The sequence below is a fragment of the Macrobrachium rosenbergii genome, chromosome 44, assembly GCF_040412425.1.
Source record: "Macrobrachium rosenbergii isolate ZJJX-2024 chromosome 44, ASM4041242v1, whole genome shotgun sequence".
Classification (NCBI taxonomy): Eukaryota; Metazoa; Arthropoda; class Malacostraca; order Decapoda; family Palaemonidae; genus Macrobrachium; species Macrobrachium rosenbergii.
The window spans coordinates 2,875,645-2,887,255 of record NC_089784.1 but is presented as its reverse complement, the minus strand read 5'-3'; the positions used below and the strand labels follow the sequence as shown (position 1 = coordinate 2,887,255).

Here is an 11,611-nt window from a genome sequence, read left to right as displayed (position 1 = left end):
CTTCTGAAACTTTCTAAAATTTTCTAGTATCACAGACTTAACAGACTTCCTTATTCCAAAACTATCATGAACTGACAGAATCTGTGAACCAAAATATACAAAGAACAAAGACTTCACACATCCTGTGTGATCATAACTATCTCCTGAGTTCCAGACATCATTAGCACACAAACTGAAAAATTCTGTTATGTAATGTAAACTAGATATCATGAACTCATATGATAATAATGGTGATGAATACTGAATCCCATCACCGTGCACTGACAACACAATCCATATTATCACTAACAAGGCCCAAAGTTTATAATTACTTTGAAGAACATACAACAAACATAATCTCAAACTCTCTATTACAAACTAACACAACTTCATACTTAGCTATTACAAGCTAACACACAATGTACACCAAACTCCACTGCTACTAATTAATATCTAAAAGCCAGATCCCATTGTCATCAACAGACTGATGATTAATGAAGCCACTGTCACCTCCTTTACCTCTGAATAATAAATTCATTGTCACCAAATAATATATGAGTACCAGGCTATCACACCAAACACTTTCTAAGAGCCAAACACCACTATTACAAACGAATTGTCTGTACTTTATACTCCTCTATAATGAAACAAACTTTTTCTTGGTCCAAAACTAGGCCATCATGAAGGATCACTTCAGCAATCCCATACTTAATGAAAGAAATTCCACAATAGTCTTATTCTTAAATCAATAGACACAATGATAATTTCCTGTACGCCAAAATTTACGATCACAAACTACGAGAACATAACACTGACCACAAGTTCTTCTTAAGGCTCTCTTAAACCAAACTTCTGTATTATTACCAACAATACTTATAAATGTGAAACTTTAGTCTTTAATTTCTCATTTGAAAGCAACAAGACCAATACCACAACGAAGAAGTCTTGAATCCAAAACTATACATCTCCAGCAAAATGTATAAACACTGTAAAATTCGACCTTCCTCAAACTCCAGAAGATCAAAACTTAGAAAACATTTAAACAAATTCATTAAAATCTTGAGGAGACAACCTGTGCTTTAGTATAAAACTGGGAAAATTTCTAACATAAATCTTAATGCCTGCCTTACAGTAAGTTTCCCAGCTTGAGCTATACTTTTGTAAAGTCAAATCATTCCAGTGAATTCTGAAGTTACAACGTCACAGTAGGGCCACTATAATAGTTTTGTAGCAAAGGAAAAGCTATTATAGTCTACCATTTCATTATCACCCACACAGAAAATGAAATCTCTTATCACATACCACAACCTATGAAATCCCTCAAGACAGTACCAACATTACATAACCACATCATATCAGGGACATGTATTTCTAATTCCAAGTTCTGTCAATCATTTTAACATTTTCACTGACAACAAACCTTCAGAGGAAATCAACATACACCTAAAATCAACGAACAATCATGAACTGAAGTAAATATCTCCAAAATTGGCAGTCACCATTTGAGTAAAATTTGTTAAGTAAGTTTTCGAATTGATTCGATTTTATCCAAATTTTACCAAGCTTTTACTGGGAATTTTTTCTTGTCAGTTAAGCCTTCAATTAGAAAGTTGACCTAAAATGAAGACAGTTTCCTAATCTCCATTAAATGACAAGGAAAATTATTGTTCTAAGAATCATCTTTTGCATTCAGTAAAGTATGGATATTTCACAAAACCACAAAATTACCAATATACCATTTAGACTGAAAACAAAACCACAAAATTACCAATATACCATTTGGTGTGGTAATTTGTGAGAGCACAAAACCTTTTCAGTATACCAAAGACTTCATAATTATTAAACATTACCTCGGTAGCCTTGTCTAATAGATGACTGTCCATTCTAGTACAAACCTATCCATCAAAATATCTCCAAGATTCATTTTTACACACCCGTTTCTATCTGATTACTGACGATGTTATAAAATTGTAAGGCTTCTCGCGCATACTCTAGAAACATGGCCATGTAGTATTTATCCCTTCTTTATGTCAAGTACACGAATGGATGTCTAGGCTAAGATGAGAAGGTGTTTAAGCCCCAAGCTGGTACCCCCTTTTGGAAAGACAGCATGCGTCCGAAATATAATTCAAAGTTTTGTTATATAATTAACCAAAGGATAACTTTTAACTTCGTTATTGGTTTGAAACACTAAATTTAGACCTTTTAAGACATCAGTACTTATCAAAAATTCAGAAAAACAAAGCTTCATGTAAATTACAGTAAGAAAAAAAATCTGTAAACATTAAAAATTCTGCTCAAGAAAATTAGCTTCGTAATATCAACAAGTTAGAATTTACAAGAACTTGGCAAGAAAACAGTAATTTAGAAAGTGAAATCTAATAATTAACTTCAGCGTAAAATGTGACAACTCAGAATTAAAATTTCACTGAAAAGATCATTTTTCTTTAGAAATAATCGATGAATTTGAAGTCATTCATACAAAGTACTTTTGTATCCAAATATATAAAGCAATTTTAGTCAATCACCCGTAACGAAAATAAGCCATTTTTAGAAACTATATAAACATCTCTGAAGACAGTGTAAATAACCCTATCCACAAATATTTACGAGTTAATTTATCCACAGAGTTCTAAGGTAGGAATTCTATGTTACAAAGACAATTATAAAAAAGCTAACACATTCGACAAAATATACAACTAAACCACATGTCTTTTAATTAATTTTTTTAGTTTTCTAAAAGACAGAATACAGTACAAGACTCAAGTTCTCTAACAAGGCTTTGGAGAGAAACCAGCATGAAATCTCGACAAAAACAGAAAACAGAATATCGAAATGCATAAAATTACCAGATTTTCTCATACATTATTCACAGAAAAACCGAATTAAATTTTTGTGGCCTTTATACATCTACTTGGTACAAATTCTGGCTGTAAAAGTCTACAAGCACACTACACCAAGTCATACGACACTTCATGTCAAGCAAATACAAATACTGTACAGTCGTAAGAACGAATCAAGGTTTGTCTCAGTGGTAACCCTGACCATACCCTTCTTGGACCACCTGTACATAACAGCAGTATCCTTTACATATGAAAGAGTCTAACATTCTTCAACATTAACAGAGAAAGAGAACACATCTGGAGAAGCACAAGGGACGTATACAAGGACTTTTCCCACCTCGGCAAATCAGCTGTCAACTTAGAAAACAGGTCTTTGAGTGGGTTCCAAATCTGACAACTAACTGGCCATAATACCTCCTGCTGAGGACACCTCCCTCCTCAAGGCACTGCAATGCTGGCTCCAAGGAGTCCTTTATTTTATTTCTCCAGTTTTCTGTTTACAATCTTTCCAGTTTTCAACCACACAAAGTATTTTTACATATGAGGACTTCTGCACTTCTGCTTATGTCCATTAATAATGAGCAATAACTCATGGAATTTCTTAAAACTGCAAAGCTTTATGGCAAAATGTTTACAGACACTGCCCAAGTTCTCACTTTGTCCAAGGACTAAAAAACAAAAACATAAAAATTTGCTCAAAAATTAAGACAAGATAAAACTCACAGTTTACATTGTTACATAAAACAGAAATTGTTTAAATTTTATGGAAAAAAATTTAGAAACCTCTTCAAAATGTGGTTTGAACACACATATCTTTACACCCAAAGGTTTACCAGTTTCATGCAGTAATAAGCCAGTACGTATCCAGATATCTGTGGCCATGGAACAATTTATCAGCTATGACGTTTAAGAGGAAGCGTGTTTAGAGTGAGAATCTAAGTGTGAGAATTTAAGAGTGATGAACTTTATCTTTGTGTCTGGAAATAAGAGCAAAAGCACCTGGATTTCAGCAAAGGATATCAGGTGTCAAAGTCTTTCTAGCAAGGTGTGTCAAGTATGCAATGATGCTTCAAAGACTGTAAGCTGTATAAGACAGCTTCAGCCAAGTAAGTAGGGTGAAAGGACACTTCAAAAAACTATGCAATGACTTAGGCAGAGCACGAGAGAGAGAGAGAGAGAGAGAGAGAGAGAGAGAGAGAGAGAGAGAGAGAGAGAGAGAGAGAGAGAGAGAGAGACCCCTTTGAAACAACTGTCCAGGCCTTCATCAACAAAGCGAGTTTGCAAAGTGTAGGTAACAGCTTTAACAATAGACTGAAAAAATCACCTTGAATACGTACGTGTGATTTCAAGTTCACAAAAAAAGGGGAAGACTACAATAGTGAGAATGGAAGATTGAGCGGAAGAGGCAGGAACAATATCTCAGTTATTTTAACATTGCAAAAAAAAAAAAAAAAAAAAAAAAAAAACTGCTACCTCAGATTTCTGCAAAAGTTGGCCACTAGTCAGAATCAGTTTATCACACCTAGATTGTAATATCAGCATGGTATACCTTAACAAAAGAGACAATTAATTGCTATTATTTTCTTGGTACCACTAGAGTTTTTTTTAAATAGTTTTTAAGCATCTTAGTTTTCTTGAAAGCTAACAACGGCAGAAATGCAGAAGTCCTTTAACATTATCACAGAATCTATACATAACTGTTATTATAATACCTTTCCCATTACTCAGATTTCAAAGGTAAATCTCTACCAGTAACAGTTACATCTTGATTTGATCACAAAACTGAAAACAATGGGAATTGTAGGATACATGTTAACTTTAACAAAAATATTTTTGTAATTAATACCTTAACCTATAAATCTCCATATGTCAAGACACTGTTGCACGTTGGAAATTTTAAAATTAACAAACCTATAAATCAGATATAATGAAAATAAATTTTCCAAATAATTTTTTTTTAACAAAGACACAAGCATCTAACATATATCTCATTAAACTGTAATTACAGACATTTTTCACAATGATTTAGTTCCTAAGCTGAGGCAGAATTCTCCAGTTAAGATTTCATCTCTGATAAGTATTCAAGATATTATTCTAGTTTGAAATATCCTATATTTTACACAGAGTCATTCTTAGGGCAAGTGCATCTGTAGAAAAAATCACTTCACTTTCTTCCCCTTTGGTTTCTTCAACTTTGCTATTCGACTTCTTCAGCCTAACCTTACTCCAATTTACACCAGCGACTTTCTTAATAATTAAATTCAAATTTAATGTGTCTACTAAGAAAAGAATTTTAGTTTTCTAACTAAAGTCTGGAAAATATTTAAGTGTCCAAGTGAAAAATAGTGACTAGTTCTCAAGATGATTTTAATACCTCTAAAAAATATATTATCAATGTAATATTAAGACGAATAAACCTTGTAACGAAAACTTTAAGTTTACTTATTCCAATACCTAGGACACCATTATTAACAATACATAACTCCCTTTAAAGCAACATCTCGAATTTCAGTTTGTTTATAGATTCATTTACCTAGACTATTTCCATAAAAAACAAATTACCAGAGAACAACAACACTGAATCTGAATAATGACAAATTCATTTGCCTGGAATACCACTCTTTGTAGTGGCAAACTCAACTTGCAGTAAAGGTTTGAATTTTAATTTAATTTTCAAATAATCTACTTCAAATAAAGTGTCAACACTAACAAACTGCACTTGAGGAACCACTTACAATTCGGAACCTTCTCAAGCAAGAAGTGTTTTGACATATGAAGAGATACCATTAAAATAATGCACTTAATACCGTACTCAATAGTACTTACAGTCTAACTCTGAATTAACACACACTGAACATTTATTAAGACACATCATTTTCATGGTAGAGTTGGCACACATTTAAGAGAGTATTGTTTCATCACTTCATATCTGTGACAAGTTTTTTTGTTTATCAACAAAACTGTGACAAAAACTAATGATCTACGTTTTGGAATATTACCTGCCATAGAATCTAAAAAAGTAATCACATCAGACAGTGATATCTCTACTATTTTAAACAGGCCCCGTTTGTAACTTAAATCTGCATAGTAAAGGTACCAACGCCTACATAATACTTTATTACAATGATGCAAGACCTAAAAGCTATTAAAAATTCAATTATAAATTAACTGATATAATTCAGTAACCAAAAACAAATATATATGGATTAAGGTTTGGAGGAATATACGAACAGCTTATCTTGAAATCCTTACTATGATGGCACCTAGTTTTGATCTATAAAGTTACTGAGAAAAATATACCATACAGCTAATATTTGTGTGAACAGGCACTGTTTATGACCCCTCATAAACTAACGAAGTACTAAAAACCTTAACACTATGCTAGTTTTAACAGTCAAAACAGGAAAAATAATAATCTATCTACACCAAAATATGGATATTTCCAACATTTAAGTTATGGGGCCATTTTTTCTACTTCATCTCCGTCATTAAGAACTGCTGACATTAGTAAATAACAATAATGGCCCGTTGCATGAATCTGATAAACAAGAATGCAACCGTATCTTGTATTCAATATCGTTTCATAGCAGATGCTTGTGGAATACCAAGGTGAGACCGGTGTCATCTAACTTGTCTATCTAAGCTTGCAAACTGTGGCAGCTTTCCTGAAGAGATGAGGAAGAAGTTAATACCGTCAGGTCACATGAGACCTGTTGGGTTTACAAGATATCAAGATAAAAGATAATTTGTTATGAAGTGGCCCACAGCACCATTTATCTAGGGCCCTTCTACCAAAAGGGATGCAGATGGAACAACAGCCTGTTTAGACTAGTACTGACTATCTTGTTGTCTTTTTTTCATGGATATATCAATAAACTACTATTTGGTCACAGCTACAGCAAATATTCAAGTAATTAAAAACTGGATGCAGTTCCATTTAATTCAAATGACAGAGGCTTCCTAATGTAAGTTTCAATGAGCCAATTACAATATATAGTTCTTTATCTTAAATGTTATTATCATTATTATACATTTCCCTATACAATGCAAATGAATTATTATATACTTCACTTTCTCAGTATTTAACAACCTTACCTCTGTAGTTTGATCCAACAGGAAAGGAACATATGTGGATGTTTCCTGAAAAATCCTTCATGCCCTTGCTGACCTAAGGCATATAAGTTCTTTGTGGTTAGTCAACTGCGGCTGGTCACAGCCTAGGGACAAAACTGCATGGGTGTAGTGACATCATCTCATCAAGACTTGCTGAGAAGCCAGAGGGTTAAGGTTAACCTCTGCTGAATTCAACCTGTCTAAAAGGAAAAGGATTAAGGTTAAATGATTAATTGGGCCTAGGTATAACCTTGTTATAGACTCAAAATTTCAAGAATATTTGACGGGTTACTTTAAGCTAACCTATATTCTGTAAAGACTACTCTTGAGAGCTCTTGGTAGTGATAAGTTCACAAAATATTTTCAGCTTAAATTATCAGTACTGTACTGCCTTTACCACTTCAGTATTTTCCTTGTCAAAATTATCTGCACCACTAGAGAGGAGCAAGAGTGACACAGTATGCTTTAACAAAACTTACTAAGTTTTATTGTACAAGATACTTAAGGGACTTAACCTACAAAGATACATCAGCTCTCCTACTGTAGGATTTGCTGATCTGGTTTAACTAAAAGCAATTTACATGCTTATGAAATCTTGATGGATAATTCACCAATATTGCTTATTCTGAGGTTCCTCTACATATAAAAAAAATGTTTCAAAACTACAGGGGGTTCCACCAAATAATCGTGCATTCTTTTCATACGAATTTCAAGTCTTCAGTCCCACAGAAATTAACACTGATCTTGGTCACAAATCAGGTACTTAGCATCAGTAGGGAGGGAAGGGAATACAGAGTTTAGGCCAACAGTCAAGCACTAGGACCTATGAGGCCATTCTATGCTGGGAAGGAAATTGAGAGTAGGTAGATTTGAAAGGTGTGACAGGAGGAAAACCTCACAGTTGCAATTTGAAATAATTGTTAGGAGAGGGTGGATAGCAAGATGAAACAAAGACAATATGAATGGCAGTGCAGTAAAAGGAATGAAAGGGGTTGCAACTAGGGGCCTAAGGAAGGGACAGTGCAGAGAACCTTTAATAATGCCTACCCAGTGAGGTGCAATGACGGCACTATCACCCTACGGGGCAACGTAGGATAGCCTAACCTATCAATTAAACGATCTCATGCCTTCATCTCAGCCTGTTAATCTTTAGCTACATGCCACAATCTAGGTCTACCATTGGTAATCTATTACTTAAATGGACAGTTATTTAAATACGTCTAATCTCAGTATGACACTTTAATGACACAATGTTTCCTATGAGGACAACTTGAGAGTTCAGGAGTAGGCTACGGAAGCCTCTCGGGACACTTTGCTTTGCATGTTGCTTTTACATACTTCTTTCCGGAAACTTTATTTTGCATGTTGGTTTTATAAACTTCTTTAATCTACTCATTAATGAACTTCCTACATACCTGAAGGATATAATGAAGGAGCATTGTAGAACTGTCAGGTTATATAACAGAAGACCAGCCCATGGCGGCAGCCTGTAGTCCTTCACATCACTCGGGTACATTTAAACTGAAAAAGAGCAAATACCTTCATTGTGGACAGCTGATATATCAACACAAATATCATAAAACAACACTAAATACACAACGCTGTGACCTTGAACTGAATAAAACCAAATATTGCACAAATATTTTGCCAAAGACTTAAAAACAATTCCGAAACATTCGTTGTTGTCATTAAGGAGTGGGAAACGAGCCTAAATAAATACACCAAAAGCAGAAATCGCCGCATAAGTTCTAGACTAGATATATATATATCTATAAAGTGTTCTATTTCACCGATGTTATTTTAAAAATTCGCTTTTATGAATATAATAGCTATTCAAACTTTTTAACGGCTTGATGACATTTTTTTTTTTTGTATTTAATTTTAGGCGTGTTATCCTCCTTGTGTGTTGACACTTAAAGTGAATAAAAAAAGTAATAAATATTAATAGTAACTGTCAACTTTTTCGTTTACCCAAGAGATTTAACCTGAGATTTTACGAAAGATCAAAAGAATTTTAACATAAAAATATAAGAAACAGATTTAAAATAAAGGCTTATTTTCTCTGATCCTAAAGACTATTCACTGCTTATTACAGAAATTACTAAAATAAATCGAATAAAAACATTATATAGTAACTATACTTATTCAAGATTTATTTTCATATATAACTATCGTTTTAAGCTTTAAGATTTATGCGCATAGATATATATTTGTAATAAAATACCCAAATTGTAATAAAAATGTGAATAATTTCTAATTATTTGTCAGTAATATGAACTAGTGAGTGTACGTTTTGATTAAAAATAAGAAAACTTCAAGGTATTTTGCCATGAATGTTTGGTAACAATAACACTTCAGACGAACTTTATAAGTTGACTAAAGGCTTAAAGTAAAACATGATATAATATCAAAAAAATCATTAAACAGACAATTAAGAAGCTATAATTTAAATTAAGTATTCAAAAATACTAAGCACTAAAGAGACAAGACATTACTTTGAAAATTAGACATTTTAAGAAGCTTTTGTTAAGTTGTTCTGTAAAACATCATTCAGACATCATTCTAAAGGGGATACAGAAGTAAAAATTAAGTAAATAACAGTGCAATCACCACACACAAAATGATTGATCGGGAAAATAGTATTCCTAAATGATAAATAAATTATAGCTATAAGCATATGATTGAGCCAGAACTAGATAATTTAGAAGCCTTGACTAAAACAATGCTAAAGATTGTAACTGGTAATGTCTTGCAAGTAATATGATAAAGCATATGACTCTAAAAGTACCATGCGAAAGTTTTCCCATTTTCAATATACAAAATTAATCATGAAGTAAATGATGAATAATTAACCGGTAACTCTAGTTGGTGGAGTTACAGAAATTAATCAGATAATTAGAATACAAAAGAATAACTGGTAACTTGAAGAAGCTACATAACTTGAATGCTTTTGATATGAGATAATGTAGAGCTAAAGGCATTCAGACTAAGGAATATTTAAGCTAAAATATATCAAAGGTGTAATATTGCAATGATGAATGGTGAATTTATATATTTTAATAATTTCATCTAATTGTTATAACTTTATTTTAGGCATGTTTCCCTGTAAAAAAATCGTCTGCGCTGTCTTGACAGCTGGGCATTTTCAAAAAAGGACTATAGTATTTTTCATTTAAGAACCAAATTATAAATTTTTATAGCTATAAATTTAAAATAATATTGTATAATAACTTAAAATTACAAGTATTTTTTGGTAATCATCCCGTTTTTATTGTAAAAAAAAAAAATAACCTTTGAGGTTTTATACTCGAAAGATTTTGGTAACACATGCAAAGCAGACGAATTACTGAGAAGACAATTTTTTTTTTTTTTACTTTTTAAAATACGCAAATTTCAATACAGAACGCGTGAATTTCTTGCTAAACAAAACAATGAAATGAAACAAAGCAGTGTCTCAATACAGCATACATACATACAAACATACATACGTACGTACATACACACAGCAAAGCTATAAGCAACAGTAAGTCTGGCCAGCGTCTCAGGAGACTATAATGATATATATCAAAATATTTGCGTAGGGGTTGGGGCTGGGGGTAGGGCTAGCAGCCTCACCCCCAAAAAGTCTGAAGCCAGGCAGGGCATTTGTCCATAACAATATCTGCCAAAACAAGTCAAGAAATGAGCTATTCAAGATAGAGGGCTCATTCAAAACAACGGCCCCGATTATGATGAGATGAAAAATGATAATTGATTAGCTTCTTTCGACAGATTGCTGCTCCCAGCGGACTCCCAAAGTTAAAGAGGAAATGCGAGTAAAAAAAAAAAGTTAGTATTTCACTCGCTGGGTATAAGGACCCAGTTGATGTGAATCATTAAAAGAATGAGTGAAAATCTTCATTCACTTCGTTTGCTATTATTCATCTGAACTTCCCCCCATAAATGAAAGTATTTGATGAATAACATTCACTTTTCCATACTCGTTCGTCCGCATCCCTTTGATTCAAGTCTCAGTTCACCCTTCCTCGTTCCTAACAATTACGTTCTGTGGTGAATAAAACGAGGAATATTGTTTACGACGTAAATATCAGTCCTTTGTACTAAGGTCCTGGTTAGCTAAATGAGTACAGTATAGTATTTCTCAACTGCAAATACTTTTAAGCATCCTTTTCCACTAACTTTAGTGCACATAACGACTTGTATATCAATATCCATCATCAACTTGATACATGATGAGTTACTGTTACTCTGAATAACATATTATCCTCCTCTAGCACCAAATTTTGCAAAACAATTTCCTCATCAGGGTCACTATGCCCTTAAGTCTTATGGGATCATAATTTTTCACAATGTAATTAATTGAGTTCCATCATTTAGTTGATTTAAAGGATAATGAAATGTAACAAAGTGATAGTTCCAGCTCTAAAATTTATATAAATGAAAATCATGATTACATTTTCTTTGCAAGTAAGAGGGTGAAGTGTAAACTTTATTGTAGATATGCATACAAAAGTTTTGATTTACCATACTTGTGTAGCTAACAGTACTGCTGCAGTTTCATGAAATACATAAATTGGCATAGTACAGTATTGCTGAAATGTTTAATAATCTTCAAAGACAATTTTATAACCTCATCATTCCATATATTCTAGAAAATAAATAGGTTTACAGGATTA

At 33.0% G+C, this 11,611-nt stretch overlaps 1 long non-coding RNA gene across 1 annotated transcript; it reads right to left on the bottom strand.

Moving 5' to 3' along the window:
• Positions 1 to 1,736: 1,736 nt before the first annotated feature.
• LOC136829261 (uncharacterized) lies at positions 1,737 to 8,597 on the bottom strand. The gene is made up of 3 exons (XR_010850341.1): positions 8,351 to 8,597; positions 6,918 to 7,135; positions 1,737 to 6,487 (listed from the first exon to the last, which is right to left on the bottom strand). It is a non-coding gene; the product is annotated as an uncharacterized lncRNA (long non-coding RNA).
• Positions 8,598 to 11,611: the final 3,014 nt, after the last annotated feature.